Genomic DNA, 22,962 nt, shown 5'->3' on the forward strand with positions numbered 1-22,962 from the left:
CACTTCTTCAGACGTTGACTCTTTTGGCCCTTTGGTCTTCTATACACATTTTAGAAATGCTTCGTTGAGGACTAAGAGGAATGCTAAGATGTTGATAGGAATTTCATTGAATTTTGAGTATATTGGCATGCTACAATGGTTAGTGTTTTATACATGAAAATAATATATCCCTTCCTCTTTTCCTAGTATCATGAGATGTTTGTTAGGCAGACATGAATATTGAGTTGTATCAAATGTGTTTTTCTGCATTATTGTGGTGGTGATGTGATTTAGCTCCTTTAATTTGTTAATGTAATGAATTACATTTGTAGATTGCTCTAACTATTGAAACAAGCTTGAATTTCTGGAATAAGCCCAATGTGATATTTATTCAACAAATATTCATTGAGTATACCTAGTATATAACATGCTTTAAGAATACACCAGTGAACCAAACAGAAATATCTGACATTACAGAACTTAACATTCCAGTATTTGGAGACAGATGATAAAAAAGTGAACATGTATATTTACAGTTTGTCAAGGAATGATAAATGAAGACTCTTAAAGTAGATGGGGAATTGGGAGTGAAGTCTGTAATTTAAATAGGGTGGGCAGGAAAGCTTCACAGAGAATGGGACATTTAAGAATAGACTTGAAGGACAGGCAAGAGCAATCTCTATGTTTATATGGGAGAAAAGGTTCCAGGCAGATGCAGTAACAATGGCAAATATCCTGAAGTAGGATCATGCTGGAGTTTTTGTGGAGCAGCAAGGAGGCTAGTGTGACTGCCACAGAATCACCCAAGGGAAGATGAGAAGATCAGACCAGACCAGCACTTGGGCATCTAATGGGAAAAGTTTCTCAAGCCATCATAAAAATTTCACTTTTACTATAAATACTATGAGAAACCATGGGATGTTTTACAGTAAGAAGGGTGGCATAATATGTTACATGTTTTAAACAAACTGTATAGCTTCTGAGTTGAAATAGATTGTAGGGGCTCATGGCAGAAGCAGAGGGAAAATTTAGGAGACTACTGTAAAGAATATCATGAAAAGAACAAACAACGCTATGTAACATGCTTAAATGGACTGAAGAAGATGTATAAAATCAAAATGATGTTACCTTCACACCTTGAATCAGTACGATAAACCCCCCTCCCCAATCACAAAAGAAAAACTAAACACAAAAACCAGGCTTTGGTTGCTCAGACAATTTTACAGGTGAGTTCTAGCAAACATGCAAAGAACGTTTAATGGCACTGTTACAGAAATTCTTCTGGAGACAAGAAAATAAGACACATCACCCAACCAATTTCATGATAACAATGTCAATGTATAATAACAGAAAAAGTGGATCTCCAAAGAAATAAATTTATTTGGAAATAAACAAGGATTATAATCTGAGATATTTGTGCTATGATCAATCATAGGTGCATCCCAAGAGGTTGAGGTAAGGAAAATATTTAAAGACAAAAAGAAGTCTATGCAAGCTGTTTTGAAACAAACATCATTGGTCACAGGGCCTGATGCAGGAGCTGGTGTTAACTTACTGGCAGAAACAGCCATTGCTAGGCAAGTGTTCTTGTGAGGGTGGCTTATCTGAAATGCTGCAGTCTTGAGGAATTTTTTATGATAGGTCCTATTATAGAGACACTTACAGGATGAGCTGGACAAACAGAGTGTGCTGGGTGGGCAGAAATTTCTTGTGAGTTTATAGAAAGTCCTTGTGATAGTGCTTATCGTGGACACACACACAAGATCCTCTTTTTCATGACCCGGCTCCACTTTGCTTTGGGTCTGATGTAAGTGACTTTGCCTTGTCATTGGCAACTTTCACTGTAGTATAATCTGCACATTAAAGTTACCTAACAATAGTACAAAGAAAGAAAATTAAAGGGATATCTCTTTCAAAAATATAAACCCCAAAATTGTTAGGAAATTGTAGTGAGTATAAAAGATAATTCATTATAATAGACATCTCAAGCTTCACAGAATTCTGACCTTTGCTACACTCTCATCCACAATCTTTTCTCCTAGTAAATGGCAGCTCCTTCTGTTAAGTTGCTGAGGCTTCTTATTGCTTTTTTCTTCAAATAACAGTCAGAACTGAACAACTGTAATCATCCTAGTCCATACAATTGTTATATTTTCATTTAAAGAAGATCAATGTGTGATTTCTTTTATATATTTCTGGACAATTCTTTATATTTTAATAGTAGTCAGAATTTGATCAGGAAAACAGAAGACATCCTAAGTATTATAATGATAAAAGTTTAATATTAATTAGGGCCTTATGCTATTATTGGAAGAGCTTGGTGAATAGATATTAGAAAAGCAGCTAGACAAAATCAGAAGAGGTCTGTTTTATATCAGAGATCTTAGCCTGACAGTCTAGAGTGTGGGCACAGAACCCAAGCTTATAGGAATTTCTGAAAGGTCTGTAAATCTTATCCAGATGGACAGTGGGAGCTCATAAAGAATTCTGCAAGCCATCACATCTGTCAAACCTGCTATGTCTAATCCTTAAGCCTGCTTTATGTGAAGACCTCCTCTTCACTCCTCACTTCCAGCTCTCATGAGTTTCTTTCATAGGCAAACCCAAACCTGGAACAATGTGCCTGAAGACTCCGGGTGACACAGTACCCAGACTTAAATAGGAGGGGAGCCATGGTGGAAGTGGCCATCCAGCACAATTTTCTTGGTCTTTACTCATAGTTTTGATTCCTTAAAAAAATTAACCACATTAAAATATGTGTTTCATAATCTACATCTAATAATACAAATATTTAAAGTCTTTTCAAGTTTGAATACGCTACCCATGTTGCTGCTACCCCCATTTTGTGTGTGCGATTTTTGTGTGTGTGTTAGAAGCTCATGACCTTTGAAACCTGCTCTTATGAGCTTACTTCGATGATTTATTTGTCCAGAGAGGATTTTTTTTCCTACCTAGCATTTTGGACTCCTATCAACCTGAGACCATTTTGAATTAAATTCTCAGCTTTCAAATTTGGAAGCCACACAGATTGTGTGAGTTCAGGCTGAAACCTGTTTGAGGGCTGGATTCTGGCTATAAACTCCACAGGGAACATTTTCTCTCTCCACTCAGATCTGAGACCATAGGGAAATTTATTTGCTAGCTCTCTTTGAAGGTTTATTTTATTTTTTTAATTTCTAGTACACGTGCTCACTGAAGGTGTAATACTTATGTGAGAATCTCAAAATCAGTTGTGTTCTTTGTATGACCCTGGTTTTGTTTCCTCCTGCTCTCTAACTTTCAGTGTGTCTCAGTATGTCTGCTCAATATGCCATCTTAAATTTCAACTGAGGGTGGATCTTCTTCCCAGCTCACTCACATGGTTCTTAGCTAGATTCAGTTTCTCTCCATTTGTAGGACTGAGGACCTCAGTTCTTCACTTAGGGTTGGCTACAGGTAATCATCAATTTCTTGTAACAGGACTTACACTGGGCCACTGACAGCATGCCAGTTGGCTTCATTCAAATGAGAGGGCAAGAGAAAGAGAGAGAGGGAGAGGGCACAAGATGAAATTCACAGTATCTTATAATCTAATCTCAGAAGTGGCATCTCATTACTTCTGTTCTATTCTATTCAATAGAAACAAGTACCTGGGACCAGCTTATACTATAGGAAAGAGATTATATAAGGGTATAAATACTGAGAGGTAGAGATCATCAAGAGCCATTCTGGTGGCAGCCACAATATCTTATCCAGAATATTTCTTATTCAGGCCTTCAAATGTGCTGTCTTTTCTGGTCTAATGGAAATGAACCTTCCTTCCATACAATTTCTTCTCCTAAATTGTACTCTGGCTCTCTTATCACATACAAACGTCTATGTTAGGTATTTGTGTCTGTCTTGATTCTTGGTAGGCTTTTAAACTCTGTGAATGTTGGACTGTGATGTAGACATCATTTCACCGCACACTCTGTAACCAACAAACCTTAGCAGCTTATTCAGTAAGCACATACTTGGCTCTTAATGAGTATTGCTTAAATTGATGAATTGAATTAGTATTTTACCTTCTCTGTTGCTTAGCTAAGCAGAAGAATTTGTCATTTTTTAAATTTAGTGACTGGTTCTATTAAAAGTTACCTTTGTCTATATCATTTTGTTATACTAAAGCACAAATGTATAAGGTCAAAAAACATTCTCAAGATTTCGTTTAAACCACAGCCCTCAGTTGTGTATATTTATCTCTTGTTTTCATATGCAAGATTTCTCCTGAAATGGGCAACAATTACAAGAGTTTTTTTCCTCTTCTGAACTAAGAAAATAAATATTTAATTCACAAGTTTAGAAAAGTGAACCTGAAAAATCACAGGGCTAGGTGGGTTATGAGGCCCACTGGTACATGATAGTGTTGAATGTGAATTAGAATGAACTCCGTGGATTAGAATCTCAGACCATAGGCAAACATTTACTTGTTTTAGAATGAGCACATTTGAGTCTGCAATAAGTATTACTATTTTTAAGTTGAAAATGTAATTGGTTTCTAATAATAACCATATTGGCTAGCATTATTTCAATCGTGTTTAATGTTTTCCAATGTCATTTCATGTCAGATATCTCTTTTGATTCTTAGTAACAATTTGGACAAGACAGCAAATGCTATTGTCCAAGTTTTCTAAAGAAGAATCTGAAGTGAAATGACATCAAGAGACCTATCAAGACCTGTATCCAGGAAAAGGTAAATCTGAGCTGAAATTGTAGCCCTTGTAAATTACCTACGTGACATACCAGATAGTGTTCATGATCCATTTAGTACTCTGTTCTAAAAATGAGACAATATCCATTTATTCACTTGTTTATTTATTTAGTGTTTGTTCAGCCCTTACTGCATATTCCAGGCACTATTCTGACTGTGGCAGGAGTAAACAAACAGGCATGGTTCTTACTTGCATGTAATTACAGTCTTATAGTGAAAACAAGTGTTAAACAACAAAATCTCCCAATTATTTTAAAATTATAAACTTGATTCGATACTATGTGGCCATATAATTGTTCCTAATTTGGTTAGAGAAGGGAGGCAGTTAGGGAAGCCTTCCCTGAGTTAGTGCCATTTAACCTGATTTATGATAGATGATAAGTCATTTGTCAGGGGAAAAATACTCCAGGAATAAAGAACAGGTACAAAGGTCAGGTTCTGGGAAGAGCTTGTCTTGGTCCAGGAACTAAAAAATGTTAGAGTGGCTGGATCTGGGAAAGAGACAAAGAGTTATTAAATGAGGCAGCAGGCTTCAGCAGGTGCCACATTGCTCAGGGCCTTGTAGGCCATGCTAAGGATTTGGGATGTTAATGTCAGTACAAACAATTGAGTCATAAGCAGAAAGTAAAAGCATGATTGCATCAAATGTTATTCTCTAAACAGTAATTTTATAAATACAGGTTAAATGTGTGTGGTCACAGCTACTCAGGAGGTCCCAGCTACTCAGTATTCCTTTTCAACAAATATTAGGTGCCTACTATTAGCCAGGTACAGCCCTTAGCTACTTTGAATGAAGCATATATTACAAACTGGCAGAATTTCTTAAACAAAGAATCTAAAGTTGTTTATACACCATAATCTCGGTATTTTATAAATTTCTTGAAATTATTTTTATTTACACTGCTTTGCAGAATTTTAACTGGCTTTGAAATAAACAATGACAATAGTCCTCCATGTTACTAGTTTCAAATTTTCCCAATACCTACTAAGACATTACTTAATCCACAGATTTACTGTCAATAGTTTGTATCAAATTGTGATAACATATTTGAAATTAATATTTCAAATTAAAGCAAAATCACAAATTTATGCTTTATATTATGAATGAGATTCACAAAAGGAGCATGATAATATATTCTGTTGTCATTGCATATAAAATAATAACATATAGAGTATGAATCAATAATTTTTCAAATACAAAGCTATTACAATTAGGAATACAAAGAAATCATAATTAGGAATACTTCTACAATATTAACACACAATAGTGGTAACACTTGCAAAATGATGGTGGTGTTTTTTTTTTTTTTCTTTTCCCGACAGAGTCTTGCTCTTGTTGCCCAGGCTGGAGTGCAATGGCGTGATTTTGGCTCACTGTAAACTCCACTTCCTGGGTTCAAGCGATTCTCCTGCCTCAGCCTCCCTAGTGGCTGGTATTACAGGTGCCTGCCACCACACCCAGCTAATTTTTGTATTTTTAGAAGAGATGGGGGTTTCACCATGTTGGCCAGCCTGGTCCCGAACTCCTGACCTTAGGTGATCCACCAGCATCGGTCTCCCAAAGTGCTGGGATTACAGGTGTGAGCCACTGCGTCCAGCCAGTGGTGGGTCTCATATCTCAATGTGGACTTTTACTAACTCCCGATGCCTCAGTTTCCTCATCAGTTGAAAGGAATGAATGAAAGATATGTGTTTTTCATATTACCAGGTAGATGATAAGGACATTTTAATTTTCTTTTTTTTTTAACTTTTATTTTAAGTTTAGGGGCATTTGTTACATACGTAAACTGGTGTCACAGGGGGTTATTGTACAGATTATTTCATCACCCAGGTATTAAACCTAGTACCCAATAGTTATCTTTTCTGCTTTTCTTCCTTTTCTCACCCTCCACCCTCAAGTAGACCCCAGTGTCTGTTTTATTCTTTGTGTTCATGAGTTCTCATCATTTAGCTCCCACTTATAACTGAGAGTATGCTGTATTTGGTTTTCTGTTCCTGCATTAGTTTGCTAAGGATAATAGAAGGTCCATCATATTCCAGCAAAAGACATGATATCATTTTTTAATGGTGGCGTAGTATTCCATGGTGTATATGTACCACATTTTCTTTATCCAATCTGTCATTGATGGGCATTTAGGTTGATCCTATACTTTTGCTATTGTGAACAGTGCTGCAATGAACATTTGTATGCATGTGTCTTTATGGTAGAATGGTTTATATTCATCTGGGTATATACCCAGTAGTGGGATTACTGGGTCGAATGGTAGCTCTGCTTTTAGCTCTTTGAGGAATCACTATTCTTTGCACAATGATTGAACTGATTTGCACACCCACCAACAGTGTATAAGCATTCCCTTTTCTCCATAGACTCACTAGCATCTGTTATTTTTTGACTTTTTAATGATAGCTATTCTGACTGGTGTGAGATGGTATCTCATTATGGTTTTGATTTGCATTTCTCTAATGATCAGTGATGTTGAACTTTTTTTTGTATGTTTGTTGGCTGCATGCATGTATTCTTTTGAAAAGTGTCTGTTCATTCCCTTTGCCCAATTTTAATGGGGTTGATTGTTTTTCTTTTGTAAATTTCTTTACATGCGAAATGTTTTTATTATTAAGTTGAGCTGCCTCATTCTTAGTATGGTTTTTCACTTTAAAAAGCATAAAGGTGGACATGGTGGCATATGCTAGTAATCCCAACTACTGGGGAGACTAATACAGGAGGGTTGCTTGAGCCCAGGAGTTCAAGGTTATAATGTGCTATGATCATGACTGAACAACCACTGTACTGCAGCCTGGGCAGAGTGACATAGTGAAACCATATCTCTAAAAAAATAGAAAATGTAATTTAAATCTTTAAATACATATGTATATGTGTGTATATATGTATATATATTGCATATATCAAAAATGGTTTGTAGTTTCCATTCACAGCACATAGTAAAATGTCTTAACCTCCTCCCTCCTCCCTATGTGTGTTTTTCTAAATGTGTGTCTTTTTTACCTTAATTTTTCTCTTAGTGTCTCATAGTCTTCTTAGGTCTCCCTCTTTCTTCTGTCTTTCACACACACACACACGCACGCATACACACATGTACCTTGAAAAATAGCTTTTCTTTTTCTTAAAACTTCCCAAAGCTTTCATAAAATTAGCCCTCAGGCACTCTTACGTATCTCATCCACTCTTCTTCCTCTCTCCCCTTCCTGAAGCCATTTGTAACTTACTCTATTACACTAGGAAGGGGAAGCAAATATTCATATTATTTTCTTGTTATATCCTTAGCATTACTAGACCTTTGTGGTTTCTATGGATGAGGGACATGATATTTATTAATTTATTCTAAACTTCAGTCACTCATAATATACCCTTTTATTCCTCCTTCTTCTGTGATATTGGGAGTGTATAGTTGTCATTGTGACAAACCCTTTGCTGTCAGTATCTATAGTGGATGGGGAGAAAAGGAGGGCTTTGCCAATCATCATCTCCAGTGCATTTCCCACTGTCAGCGTCATTGTCTAATGCTGTTGGCATCCACATAGCCTAAGGGAACCGTTTAAGTGAGTGACTCCCTCCCTTCACTTCAGCCCATCACTTGAGCATTTCTCTCCCTTGAAAAAAGACAGGTTGTGCTTCTAAGACTTGAGTAATTCTGAATATAATTGAGGACTAGATGTTCCTGTTTTATATCCTACAGGGCTGGCATCTCTAATGCTGAAAGTACAACAAAGTGCAGTGGTAGTCACTGAGTGTTCAGCCATGCTGGGTCATCAAAATAAAAGGAGATCGTCTTCCCATTCCTATCAATGGCCTCATCTCTACCAGATATATAACTGGAAAAACAATGCATTTGCTTAAACATCCACAGTGAGCCACACTTGTTCGGTGTTGTGGGGAAATGATACAGAAGCATCCTTGTTTATTAAGGATCCAATTTTGATAGGCTGAGGCATATTTTTCCTCCCAAGTCTGCACATGGTCATGCATTAAATATTAATGAGCATCTTCTCTCTATCAGGCTTTGGGGGATATGTTCACCTCTTGGGAGGTGAACATGATAAATAAGATCCTTTCTCTCATGTAGCATTCTCTCCATTCTTTTTTTTTTTTTTTTTGATAGGGACTAGCTCTGTCACCTAGGCTAGAGTGCAGTGGTGCAAACATGACTCACTGCAGCCTTGACCTCATGGACTCAAGTGATCCTCAAGTGATCCTCTTGCCTCCACAACATCCAGCTAACTTTTAAAAAATTTTTTGAAGAGAAGGTTTTGCCATGTTGCCTCAGCCTCCTGAAGTGGTGGGATTACAGGTGTGAGCCACTGCATCTGGCCATGTTTTCTTTCCATTCTTATGGAAGGCAGTAGTCAGCAAAACAGTTAATCAATTGAGAATATATTAGGTTGTTATAGGAACCATGAAAAAATAAAATAGAGTGTGTAAAGAAGGCTTGATGGCCAGGAAGTTTTTACAGGGAAGTGACATTTGAACTGAGACCAAATACTTAAAGAAGCCAGTTCTTTGAAGAGTTGATGGGAAAGTATTCCAAGAAGTGGGAATGGCAAGGGGAAAGGACTTAAGATGTAACCTCAGAATGATTAAGGAGGAGCATGGTACAAGAGGATGTCAGAAACATAGCCAGGAAAGAGAGCTATGCTTAAGTATTAGGATTTTATTCTTTGCAAAGGAAAAGCCCATTGAAGCTTTAAAGCAAGGACCTAAGAGTTAACATAATTTTTTTAAGGTACCTTAAAAATTTTGCTGAATGAAGAATTCATTGAAGTGAGTCAGGAATGTATGATTTTGGACAACCGACACAATGCCTGAGGCATAGTTTCTTCATATGGAAATTGGAGACAATGATCATATCTACCTTAGCAGATTATATAATGAATTATTTTCCTAGGGCTCCTGTAATAGAGTACCACAAACTGGGTAACTTAAGCAACAGAGATTTATTGCCTCACAATTCTAGAGGTGAGAAGTCCAGATCAAGAAGCTGGCAGGGCTAGGCTGCCTGAAAAGGTGCTAAGGAAGGAACTGTTCCAGTCCTCTTTCTCTCCTTCCAGTAGTTCCTTGGCTTGTGACAGCACAGTGTCAATTCTCATATGGCATCCTCCCCGTGTGCCTCTCTCTGTGTCCAAATCTCCCTTTTATTTAAGGACAGAGTCACAGTGGATTAGAACATCCCCATAACATGAAGATTGCATGAAATTATATACATAAATAATTCAACAACATAACTTCCAAATAGAAAACACTCAGCCTTTGTCATCTCATCATTATTTGTTTACACCTTTGTATTATTGGTATAGCTCTAGTCTTTTGAAAGGTGCAGTTACTCATCTTTGTGTTTTCCACTCCTTTATAGCTAAGTGTAAGGTGCTTTTGCAAAATCCAGTACTGCATATTTGAGAAATGCTTTTTATTCCTACACATACTGCATATACTGTTACACAATTCGATTTTGTAGGTCTAATGAAGTTGGTCTTTCTATGAGTTCCTATGGCTAAAAATAGTCACAATTGTGTACTCCAGTAAATTGTTAGAATGAAGGAAAATAGTTTGAGTGAAATTATCAATCTGGTTTTTCTGACTTCAGCTGGGTGTCATGTTTGGTTAGTCAAGAGAAACACCTAATGTGAGGCCCGTGGAGGACAGCTGATAAGTAAGCATACCAAGTAGAATGGCTACTGGAAAAAGTGTGCCAGCTAGAGAGAGAGAGAAAAGAGAGAGTTAATTTACCATTTGCTCAAGTAAGGAATGATCCACAAATTCAACAAAATCTAAGTAGTCTTAAAGGACATGCCATTGACAGATTTATCTTCTAGTCTCCCACTTTGTCTAATACTGCTTCAAAACAAAGCAATTTACTGAACCCAGTGGTCTCATTATTCTGGAGGTTTATAAGGTTAAAAATACCTGGAGTTTTGGGAGCAGCAATAGCACTGAAGTGGGATATTAGTAATGATGTGTGTGTTTACAACACCTGTGAACACACAGAGACTGAAGCTTGAAGGCTGATGACCCTGAGTTAGGGGAAAAGATAAAACTTTTTATTAGATTTTTTTAATGTCGAGAAGAAAATTATTTATCTCCACATTTCTTGAATATTATCCTCTTACAATTACGTCAATGATTCTCACCCCAGTTATATATTAAAATTACCTGGAGATATATAAAAACTATCAATGTTCTACTCTTCTACAGATTAAATCATCATCACTGAGGGTGGCCCTCCAGCAACCAGGTTTGAGAACCACTTTAGACCAGAATTTTTCTCTGTGCCATTCAGTAATGGCAATGATAACTGTAGGATATGCAAATTGCAGAAAGACAACGACAAATGGTTTAACTTATCCCCAAACAGCTGAACTATCTTAAGCCTCATGGCTACTTTAGAGTGACCAAATCCATGTAGACGCCAGAAGTTGTGTCATACACCTATTTCAAGGGACACATAGAATTTACCTATATATACCTACCTCAAGGGTCATGTCAGTTTACCATTCCCCTAAACAACAGCTTAATAGTATAAACTGCTGAACTGCTGTCTGCCTAATATTTATTGTGGCTATACTTCTTCTTTTCTGTATTAATGGCCACTGCTTTTCCCAGCTTGCTCTTTGTTCTCCATCATCTGTTGTGGGTCACTTGTGCTTTCTGTTTTTAACACCCGTGTTGCTGAAGTCATTTCTCCAATTCGTGATCCATGTAACTACTTCAGCAGTGAAAATGGCACCCCTCAGGTTCAAGTCAACATTTTTATATTTCCCTCTAGGTCAAGATCCAAGCTATGGAAGAAATCAGGATATGTCAATTTTCTAGAGCAGCCAAGTTTTCTAAAAGTCTACCTAGCCATGTAGTTATGTAGCCTCACTCTCACTTAAACAAAGAAAATTAAAAAGCACACCAGAAAAGACTTTTCTTGTTAAAAACACATGTTTATTGTAGAAAATATAGTAAGGAAAAAGAAGAAAATATAAGGCAACTAGAATTTCTCTAGTTAGAGATAACTATTATTTATTTGAGTGTGTGTATATATCTATATATATATATTGACATTCAGCTCTTATGTACTAGATACACACATCTACTGTTTCATAAGCTTTTTTCACAGAATAGATTATAATCAGTTATGTTTGTTATCACCACAACATTTTCTTCTTGAAGACCTTCTGGAATGAGGCATTTGCTGTTCTATCTAGAGACCCTATCTTTTCAAAAGGTCATTTATCTGTGGAAAGAGCTATTCTGGCCACAGTTACTGCCAAGAAACAAGGTGTAAGAAAAGGCCTAAAGTTAAGTGCAGAACTGCTGTGTTTTGATGAATATTCCATTGTTTTGAGAGGAGGTAGAAGCATTCTCAGCTTCAGGATATTTGCTCACTACTCATTAGTCTCTCTGAGAAGTAGCAAACTTCAAAGGTTAAATATGAAGAGATGAATTGTGTAATGCCTAGATGTCAGTAGCGGAGAAGGTATCTGAGCAAATTCAGAATTTTATCCCTGTCTCCATGGGCCTAGTGTGAAGAACAGTCATTTGTGTAAGTGGGTCTTTGTGTATATGGTACTGAATCAGGTCACTGAGTCAGAAACTTAGAGCTGTAAGGAAAGTGAGGTGCTCTCCAGTCCAGTGTTCTGGAATTTCTTCTGCAGTGGCCCCCAACAGCAGGTGGCAGCCTTGTCCATGATTGTATTCTTAAGTTACATGGTATTACTCTTTCTATTTGCAATCCATTTCACTGATGGATAGTTCTAGAGATCTGAAATATTGAGATTTAGCTCAGTGTTGTTTATATGAAGATAAATTCCGCTTTCCAACAACTCTCTTGTATGTGTCTAACGTCTGCCGCATGGAATGTCTCAGATTATGCTTCATACTTGTCTTCCTGAGTCTTCTTTATCCCGAACACCCTGAATTTTTGAATGGTTGACATGCCAGCTGGCTTTCTGCAGATGTACTTCTCGTGTGTAAATTTCCTTCTCTGTGAGGTATTCATATTGAACATGACCTCCAAGTGTGTTTGGGTCTGTGCAGAAGACAATAGGACTGTGATTTCTGATGATTAAAACCTGGATTGTATGTTACTGTGATCAGACCCTGAGACTGCATTAGCAAGTTTTATAGCATCTGAGTCGCTCTGTTGGAGGAAAGTGCATGTGATGGGCATTTGCTTGCTTCCCCACCAGATTCTCTACCTTCACCCTTCCTGCAAGATTCCCTAGGAAGCTGACTTCTGCTGAATGCAACACTCAGGTTCTCTGCTTCCTAGATTCTAGTTGAGTTTGGTCCATGGGAGGCCTTGGCAGAAATTTTGAGAGTAAGAGCAAATAATTACTTAACCATTAGAAAAAAATAACATGAATGTGTCCTTCTATCCATGGCCTCAGTTCCTGTTGGGGAGCCTCGGTGCCAATCCCTCGGTGCATCACCATTTCTAATTAGTTCCTGTTTTAGTCTGCTTTTGCATGTGTGTGTGTGTGTGTGTGTGTTGTTATAAAGGAATACCAGAGGCTGAATAATTTTAAAGAAGAGAGGTTTATTTGGTTCACAGTTCTGAAGGTGTGCAAGAAGCATGGTGCCACCATTTGCTTCTGGTGAGGGCTTTAGGCTGTTTCCACTCATGGCAGAAGGGGAAGGGAAGCTGGCATGTGCAGAGATCACGTGGCGAGAGAGAGAGAGGGGTTTGTGCCAGGCTCTTGTTAACAACCAGCTCTTGTGGGAATTAAGAGAGCTAGAACTAGGTAGGCACGGTGGCTCACGCCTGTAATCCCAGCACTTTGGGAGGCCGAGGCAGGTGGATCACCTGAGGTCAGGAGTTTGAGACCAGCCTGGCCAACATGGTGAAACCCCATCTCTACTAAAAATACCAAAAATTAGCTGGGCATAGTGGTGGGCACCTGTAATCCTAGCTACTCTGGAGGCTGACACAAGAGAATGGGTTGAACCCGTGAGGTGGATGTTGCAGTGAGCCAAGATCGCACCACTACATTCCAACCTGGGCAGCAAGAGTGAAACTACATCTCAAAAAGAAAAAAAAGAGCGAGCAAGAACTCACTTGGATGGCACCAAGACATTCGTGAGAGGTCCACACTCAGGACCAAAACACCTCCCATTAGGCCCCACCTCCAACAATGGGGATCACATTTCAACATGAGTTTGGAGTGGTCAAATATCCAAACCCTAGCAGTTCCCTTAACCCTGGAAAGAGACCCTTCATTAAACTCCTGCTGAGGCTGGAGTGCAGTGATATGATCATGGCTTGCTGAAGCCCTGAACTCCTGAGGTTGGGTGATTCTCCCACCTTAGCCTCCCAAGTAGATGGGATTACAAGAAGTACCACTATACCTGGCTATTTAAAATTTTTTTTTGGCGTGTGTGGAGATGGAGTCTCCCTATGTTGTCCAGGCTGGTTGCGAACTCCTGGTCTCAAGTGATCCTGCCACCTTGGCATCTCAAAATGCTGGGATTACACATGTGTAATATTTTTATTGTCACTATTTTCCACATATTCTGGAAATTTTATTTGGATTTCTTTTTTTTTTTTTTTTGACAGAGTCTTGCTGTGTCACGTAGGCTGGAGTGCAGTGGTGCAATCTCAGCTCACTGCAACCTCCACCTTCTGGGTTCAAGGAATTCTCCTGCCTCAGCCTCCTAAGTAGCTGGGATTACAGGCATGCGCCACTAGGCACAGCTAATTTTTGTATTTTTAGTAGAGACAGGGTGTCGCCATGTTGATGAGGCTGGTCTTGAACTCCTGACCTCAAGTGACCTGCCCACCTTGGCCTCCCAAAGTACTGGAATTACAGGCATGAGCCACTGTACCCGGCCTGGATTTCTTTTTGACATAGAATTATTTAAGAGAAAGCTTTTAAATTTCCATGCTGTAATTTCTAGTTTTGTTGTGTCATAATCAGAGAATATAATCTGTAGCATTTCTACATTCTCTACCTTGCTTAGATGTTTTTAGGGTGGGGTGTGTAATATGTACTGAATTTTGTAAACATTTTATGTTCACACAAATTTCAATGTATACTTTTTCAGGCTATAGGCTTTTCTACATAATTTTTGTGTATTTTGTGGTCCTCATATAGATTTTTTAATTATCTTTTTGCTGTGATAGAGATTAGAAGGGTAAATTAATGTCTCATTTACCACCATTTTTCTTTCTGTATCTCTTTTCATTTCCTGATGCTTTGGCTTTATGAAATCTTTATGTATAAAAATTGTGCACACATATCTTTATGCACAGTGTTTTGGATTTTACCCTTCATAATGAGCTTTTTTCTCTCCTTTGAATTTGACCTGGCCTGGTGTTAACAGCCCAGGTGTAAAATTCCAGTGAGAAAGAAGTCTGATGAGGAGTCAGTAGGATCTTTGTGTTGCTGAGAACTGCTCAGTAACACGGACAGCTCCCTGCACTCCAGGAAACATCCTGATTCAGTGTCTTGAGTATTGTGAAGCACAGTTAGAGCAGAAACATGGAGAATCACCTTAAAATGGCAAATTGGCTTCTGGTCTTGCATAAGACTTCATTGAGGCCTAATGGGCTATGCAGGTCTACTGTCCAAAGTACAGAGGTTATTCCTAGTGTCTTTAATATTACTGTCCCTTTAGGCAAGATTATCCTTATGATAAGGGGGACTGAATTAAGCTATTTTGGCTGAGGCATATTTTTATAAATTCATCCAATTAGCTTCCCTTGTTGTAGTTTTGGCTCACCAAACATTGTTCTGATTATAATTTAGCATCCCATATAATTTCATCCATAGGGAGAGTCTGTACTAGGCATGGCGATGCTTACATGTCAGCCCGTGTGACTGCAAGAGTCTCAGTATAATTTGATAACATGGCACTCAGATTCTAGACATTATTCTCTGTGTGCTTAGTGAGTGTGATGACATAACCTTCAGAAAGATTCATCCTTTCTCACATATTGATAAATCAACTTTTACATCTACAAAGTTGAGAGCCAGAAATTAAAACCTTATTAATTCACTAAGGCATCCCTATGATGGCAGTCTTCCAACTAGCTCCATTCTGGGGCACTCTGACATCATTATACACTTTCCAATGAAAGCAGGGAGTGTATGTGATTAAAGGGAGAGCCCTGTGTCCCTCCTGAAAAATCTCCCCTCCCAGTTCACATTGACTTATTAACCAACACTCATGATCATGTGAAACTCTAGAACTGGATCTGGGTGCCTGGCAGGATGACATGGTGTGAGGCTCAAGCAGCACTGTGGGAATTCAAGCATCTGTTTATTTCTGAGAGAAAAAGTGTAAAGCAAAATAATATCTTTTAACAAACGTTTGTATTTGAATAAAAAGGAAGCAAGCACTTAATTTATGAATTTGCTAATTGCTCTTCTGAGCTGAGAATATCTGTGTTGAATATTAGTCATTATCCATATTTGGCACAGAATAATCCCGAGGGTTAAATGACATTGTTCCTACAGTGGGCACCTGAAGACTGGCTATAAAAGCAATCCTGGCCAGGGGCGGTGGCTCACGCCTGTAATCCCAGCACTTTGGGAGGCCAAGGTGGGTGGATCACGAGGTCAGGAGTTTGAGACCAGCCTGCCAACATAGTGAAACCTCATCTCTACTAAAAATACAAAAAAATTAGCTAGGCATGGTGGCAGACACCTGTAATCCCAGCTACTTGGGCGGCTGAGGCAGGAGAATCACTTGAACCTGGGAGGCAGAGGTTGCAGTGAGTCAAGATTGCACCAATGCACTCCAGCCCAGGCGACAGTGTGAGACTCTGTCCAAAAAAAAAAAAAAAAAAAAAAAAAAAAGAAAGAAAAGAAAAAAAAAGAAGAAAAAAAGAGAAAGAAAAAAAAAAAGGAAAAATAAATAAATAAATAAATAAATAAATAAAAGCAACCCTAACACTACTGAGGCTGTTGACAGTGGCACTTTGCTCTTCTGTTAGAACCTTGGGAAAAATTTTCCCCCCTGAATACAGTATAATAAACGTGGTTCTTATTTCTCTTTCTCTCCCCCTCCTTTTTTCTTCCCTCCCCACTACCACATGCACACACACAAATAGACAGATTTGTTTATATTTGACTTTCTAAAAACCTGTTACTAGAAAGGCACATTAATACATTTCTCCTGTGCTGATAGTAATCAGGCAACTCTGGTTTCTATCGGAGGCAATTTCTTACGTATTAAATGCCAGAAAAAGGGCATCCCTCCGTTTTTGTAGAGAGCCTTTCTTTATGAAGACTAATGACCACATTAGTTAGTCAGTCAGTCAATAATACTTACCAAATGTCAGTAGAGCAGAAGTGAACACCAACAGAAAATCACATTTTACAGATGCAATTTACTTGGTATCCTAACATGCCATGTCATAATAATTATCGAGGCTTTTCTTCTCTGCTGCATTGGTCTAATGAATGTGGCTAGAAAAATATGGGTGCCCATGTAGCCTCCTGGAAGCACCTGTATGACTTTTCTAGAAGCGAGGTTCATGGATAAAGATGAATTTTTAAAAGCTGGAATGAATGAGCAGCAATAGCAGAAGGAGAAAAGTGAGTGAGAGCTCTCCAAGAAGCCATCTGGCAGGCTAAGGGTTCCGAGGGAAGCTCTGGTTTCAGAAGCAACTCAGGAATTACTTCTGTCATATTAAGATGGGATGGTAGGAGATTGGGAACTCTAGGGACTAGAAATCATTTAATTTCCTGTCTACAATCCTTAGAAGAGGTTTTGAGACTTGCAACCTAGGACCTTAACTAATCATCTTCCCTCAGCATTGATAGACTTCTTTATTATACATGTTAATATCAGATTAGTCAGGATGGGCTGGATTATGCTGTGTTAACAGACATTCTGTAAATCTCTGTGGCTCAACAGGGAGCTCTGCCTGTCATGGTCACTTGGGACCCAGGCTTTGGGTATAAGGCTACAGCACATGGAAAACGTATGAATGTCTCTCAGATTCTTAAAGCTTCTGCTGGAAGTGACATGTCATTCTGCTCACAGTTCATTGGCTAAATGAGTCACGTGGCTCTCTCTAACTTCAAGGATGGTATGAAATTGCAATCCTACCATGTTTCTAGAAGGAGAACCAGCCCTAATCACAATGCTGCATGTTTATAGCTTGCCTCATAGAGTTTACTGTATTCTCCTGGTATAATTTTCTTACATGCTCAACTGGAGAGGAAGCTCTTAAATAGAAAAAAATCACAGTAAATTTCCTTTAAAAGATCTATTTTACAACTCTGGCATGATGGAGCACAATGGAGTCCTTAGTAATGGACTCCATCTCTTCCATCAGATAAAATCTTGAGAACTGAAGTTAAAATTTGAATAATGAAACCAAAGGAAAAAAAATTAAATGAATTTTAAGACAATTGAGATAAGAACAACTGTGGCGTCAGCATAATTCAATTTAATAATGTATTAAATATTTTGCAGAAAAGTGAAAAGAAATGGATAGCCAAATCAATGCAGCATTAAGCCACCATTTGGTCTAATTTCTTGCTGAATTGACAAAACAAAACACTAGTTTAGTTATATAAACATGGCTGATGTTTATACAAACAACAGAATTTGCCGGTAGCATTATCACTGGAAAATAAGATGTGTACTTAATTCTTGTATGTTCTGAGCCCATCTAGGAAGAACATAAAAGGCGAAGAACAAAGCAATCATAGGATGTTATCATGAAAATATCACCTTTGGCTGGAGTAAAGTTTTGGCTAAATGTGGCACTAGTATTTATTACAGCTCACCTTTTTATAATGAAGGGCTATGGACTGAACATTCTTATTATTTCCCATTTTCTTACCACTCTATCCCAACACACATGCACATGCATGCACACACGCACACACACTGGCACCCACACCCATGCATGTGGGACACACAGAGCAGCCCAGGCAATTTCAATTGTTGGCAGCTTTGCTTTTATTAGGTATTAGTCTACCGACTTGCTTTCTCTTTAGAGAGACTAAGTGAAACCAAACTCATTTCCACCCAGTTAGCCTGCTGGAACCTGTAACAGTTACTGTAATGTTAAAAGCAGTAAAACAAAATAAAAACCAGTCAGTTCACTTACTCCCGAAGTCCGCAGTTTGGTGTTCAGCTTTAAAACATATGCTCTGGGTGTCCTGTGGTGGCTACCAGAGGCTTTGGTGAGTCATTGTCAACCCAGTGGCTAGAGAAGTGCTGGAATGCCCCTCTTAAATACAGAGCCACGATTGTCCTTCAGAATGGCTGCTTGAACGAATTTATTGCTCAACTCGAAAGGCCATTTTTTATAATCCACTGCAGTTGTGCTTCATGTGTTTCTCCACCTATCCTGTAAAGTGTATTGTGAAATTAATTTTGTAGATTTCCTCACACTGCAGTGAGTAGGGAAATCACCCATTCGTTATTATCTAATGAGGAGAAAGTGGAAACATCTAGAAGCACTGCTCCCATCCTCCTTCCCAGCCCACACAGACACCTACCTCAGGCCCTCCCTGTCCCAGGTGAGCAGAGGGCCCCACCTTCGGAGGTTGCCTCCCTTCCACCTTCACCAATCCTATGACCAGATTATCCCCAAGGAAATGTCAATTTCCAGGCAGCAAGGGAATCATATAAAGATGAGATCATTGAGAGATTTTTTTCCTTCGTGATTGGCAGTTTATATTTTCTTGGGTCTACAAATCTGACAGCATTTATTAAATTTTCTAGTTTGATACTGACCTCTGTCTGATGCTGGGCTGTCACCATGCCCAAGACTGAGGGGACCCACAGTCTAGCTAGAAGGCATGGATCAATTCCAACTGTCCTACCCCTAGCCTGTGGGCAGGAGAAAGCTCTCAGGCTCTGGCAGAGGAGTCCCAGGGGCAGGATGCATGATCTTCCACTGTGCCTCCCAGCCATGCTGAGCAGCAAAGCAGACCATGAGCAGGTCTCCCTTAAATTCATTTGCTTGATTTGTCCTTGAGTGTCCTTGGATGGCTTTGTTCCCTCCTTGTCCAGTATGTCTTGGTCATCCTGATTCCTGGGCTTGGCTCCCAGGTTGATTCTTTCCCTGACACAAAACAGGCACTATCGGCAAAGACACCTGCAGCCTTGGAGGGACCAGTGATGTTGGATGTTTCCTGTTAGCACTCAGGAAAGCTCAGAGCCTTTGATGAGCATCTTTTGATCCATTAGTTAAAACCACGCTGGGTTCTTTATAGTGGTTAGTTAGCTCTGGGCTATGGGATTGTGGAAGACATTTATTTCTTCTTTGGATTCACCTGGATTTTCTGCAATGGACATGTATCGATAAAATACATGGTGCTTTTCAGAAATTGCCCCATCATCATGTTGCTGTTGTTGTTATTGATATTGTTGTTTCTGATGGATAGAGATCTAGGCCTGACACTCCAAGCAGTGTGAACAGCATTTACCTTGATAAGCATTCTTACATCTTAACTCTCGGGAATTTTAAATAGAAGTGTTCCATGTGATTAAATTAACAGGTTTAGAGATGGGTGTCCTGGTTATTTCCTTTGTTCTCCTCCTGGTAGCTGCCTGCACTCACAGCATGTTGGGAATGGTGATTATAAATGTAACCATGCTCTCTTCTTGTAAGTGGAGAGCCCAGGTACCTCTTATCCAGCATGTGACCCTCTTTCTACCTCAGGATAGTCATACTCTTAGGCTTCCTGGATTTATTCAGGGCCAAAGGAGTGGTCAAGGTCCTCTTTGTTTTGCCCTATTCCCTTTGGAAAACATTTAGTTTATGCCCATGTTACAGATTGCAAAATACAGGCACATACTCTCACTAATGTGGTCTGCATGTCCCTTTGCAAGGACATGCAATGTGACTTCACCACTCCTTTCATCAAGAAAAGGAGTCTCTTGGTCGGGCACGGTGGCTCACGCCTGTAATCCCAGCACTTTGGGAGGCCAAGGCAGGTGGATCACGAGGTCAGGAGATGGAGACCATCCTGGCTAACACAGTGAAACACAGTCTCTACTAAAAAATACAAAAAAAAAAAAAAAAAAAAATTAGCCGGGCGTGGTGGTAGGTGCCTGTAGTCTCAGCTACTTGGGAGCCTGAGGTAGGAGAATGGCATGAACCCAGGAGGCAGAGCTTGCAGTGAGCCTAGATCATGCCACTGCACTCCAGCCTGGGCAACAGAGCGAGATTCTGACTAAAAAAAAAAAAAAAAAAAAAAAGAAAAGAAAAGGAGCCTCTTTGCCTCTTTACCCTAATCTGGGCAAGCCTTGCAACCTGATTTGCCAAAAAAATATGAAGGAAGCAACGTGATGTGATTTTCCAGGCTAGAATGTAAGAAGCCTTGGAGCTTCTGCTTTTACTGTCTTCAGATGCTGCCTGAAACCACTGTAAGAAGCTCTAACATACTGGAGGATAAGGGGTGAGCCCAAGAGCAAGCCCAAGAGCAAGCCCACTTCTTTCTGTCCCTCCACCCCACCAGCTCTGATACAGACACACAGGATATTAGTAAAGGATAGTATTTGTTGAGAGTCTTTTGCGTGTCAGGCACTGCTTCTAAACGTATAATACCAGCTCATTCAATCTTCAAATCAATGCTATACAGTAGGTACTCTTCTTCTTTTTTTTTTTTTTAAATTTTACAGCTGAGGGACTGATGTATGGAGAGGTTAGGTAACTTGTTCAAGGACACCAAGCCAGTCAGGGTGCCACTGGACCTAAGACAAGGTAACCTGGCTCTGAGACCAACCCCACAGAGAATTATGTGGATGCTGACAACACTGTAGGAAGTTACAAGGAGCAAAAGAATAGCAGCCTCAGCCCTGAATTCCACTGTAAGCTTCCCTCTAATCTTCCCTGCCTCACTCTCAATCAAATAAAGAGCTGATCAGGAAGCAACTATGCACGGTCTCCACAGTCTCTTATCTTAACCCAGACTCTCCTTTCTATTGATAGCAGGTCTGTAGATAATAATTCTTTCAACCAATTGACAATCAGAAAATCTTTGAATCTATCTATGACCTGTAAGCCCCATTACTTTGAATTTTCCTCCTTCCAGACCAAACCAATGCAGACCAAACCAATGCAGAACTCCTATGTGCTGATGGTGGTCTTACGTTTCCCTAAGTTTCTGCCGACTAAACTGTGCACACGTTCTCAGGACCTCCTGAAGCTGCGTCACAGGCACTAATCAAAGAACACAACCAAGGTGAGTCTCAATCATTTCAAGAAATCTATTTGCAAGGTTAAGGACACACCTGAGAAAAGAACAGAGAACCACAGGAAAAACTGTGGTCCGTGCTTTTCCCAAAGATTGTCTGGGGACCTCAGTAAGTAAAGGGGAAAAGTGTGGGTATTGGGGAAAGGGGAAGAAGTGGAAAAAATGGGTGTGGGTAAATCAGAGGCAAATGGTTGCATTCTTCAGTCTTTGGTCAGCGTTCACTGAATACACATTTTACATGCGATGGAGGTAGAGACAGGGATGTAGCTTTTTTGTCTTTGTGTAATAGCTATCTTATTTAGGAACAAGATGGGAAGCAGGTTTGCATAAGCCAGTTCCCAGCTTGGCTTTTCCCTTTGGCTTAGTGAGTCTGGGGTCCCAGGATTTATTTTCCATTCTCACAGGTTGTGGTCCTCACATTTGGCTCAAAATATTCAAATTTTTTCCAGAGTTTGGCCTTTTCTTCAGCACTGGGAATTGTGATCCAAAGCTTTCCCGGATGAAGCACAAAGTTGGAGAAACAAAACGCAAACTAAACAACAACAATGAAACAGAACAGAGTTAATCGGCTGTAGCTCAAGAGAGGATGTACCTGCCCCCACCCCGCATCCCTGGGCTCGGGTTTGCCTTGCTGACCTCTGCTGCCACCTGGTGCCACACAGAGAAACTGAGGAGAAACCACATCAGTCTCCTTCAGCCTCAGCTTCACATCTGTGGGTCAAGTAACCCTTTCAGAAGCTGTATAATGTGGGAAAGCTTTCCTCTCAGGAAAATGCACACATCCAACTTTGAGAAGATGCCCTTGGGGGCGCTTCAAGGATCCTAGATAAAGAACCCCCTTTCCCGAATATCCAAGAACCTAAGTTTTTTTTTTTTTTTTTTTTTTTTTTTTTTTTTTTTTTTTTAGAAAGTCTCACTCTCTCTCCCAGTCTGGAGTGCAGTGGTGTGATCTTGGCTCCCTGCAAGCTCCACCTCCCAGGTTCACGCCATTCTCCTGCCTCAGCCTCCCGAGTAGCTGGGGCTACAGGCACCTGCCACCACACCCGGCTAATTTTTTTGTATTTTTAGTAGAGACGGGGTTTCAC

General features: G+C 39.5%; 1 long non-coding RNA gene across 1 annotated transcript in view; it reads left to right on the forward strand.

Annotated features, from left to right (window-relative positions):
- LOC112206419 (uncharacterized) overlaps positions 1 to 22,715 on the forward strand; it is a 34,381-nt gene extending 11,666 nt beyond the window's left edge. The window contains exons 2-3 of the long non-coding RNA XR_008541195.2: positions 21,716 to 21,865; positions 22,327 to 22,715. This is a non-coding gene — a long non-coding RNA (uncharacterized LOC112206419). The remainder of the gene's footprint in view (positions 1 to 21,715; positions 21,866 to 22,326) is intronic.
- The last annotated feature ends 247 nt before the right edge of the window (positions 22,716 to 22,962 follow it).

The sequence above is a fragment of the Pan troglodytes genome, chromosome 21, assembly GCF_028858775.2.
Source record: "Pan troglodytes isolate AG18354 chromosome 21, NHGRI_mPanTro3-v2.0_pri, whole genome shotgun sequence".
Classification (NCBI taxonomy): domain Eukaryota; kingdom Metazoa; phylum Chordata; class Mammalia; order Primates; family Hominidae; genus Pan; species Pan troglodytes.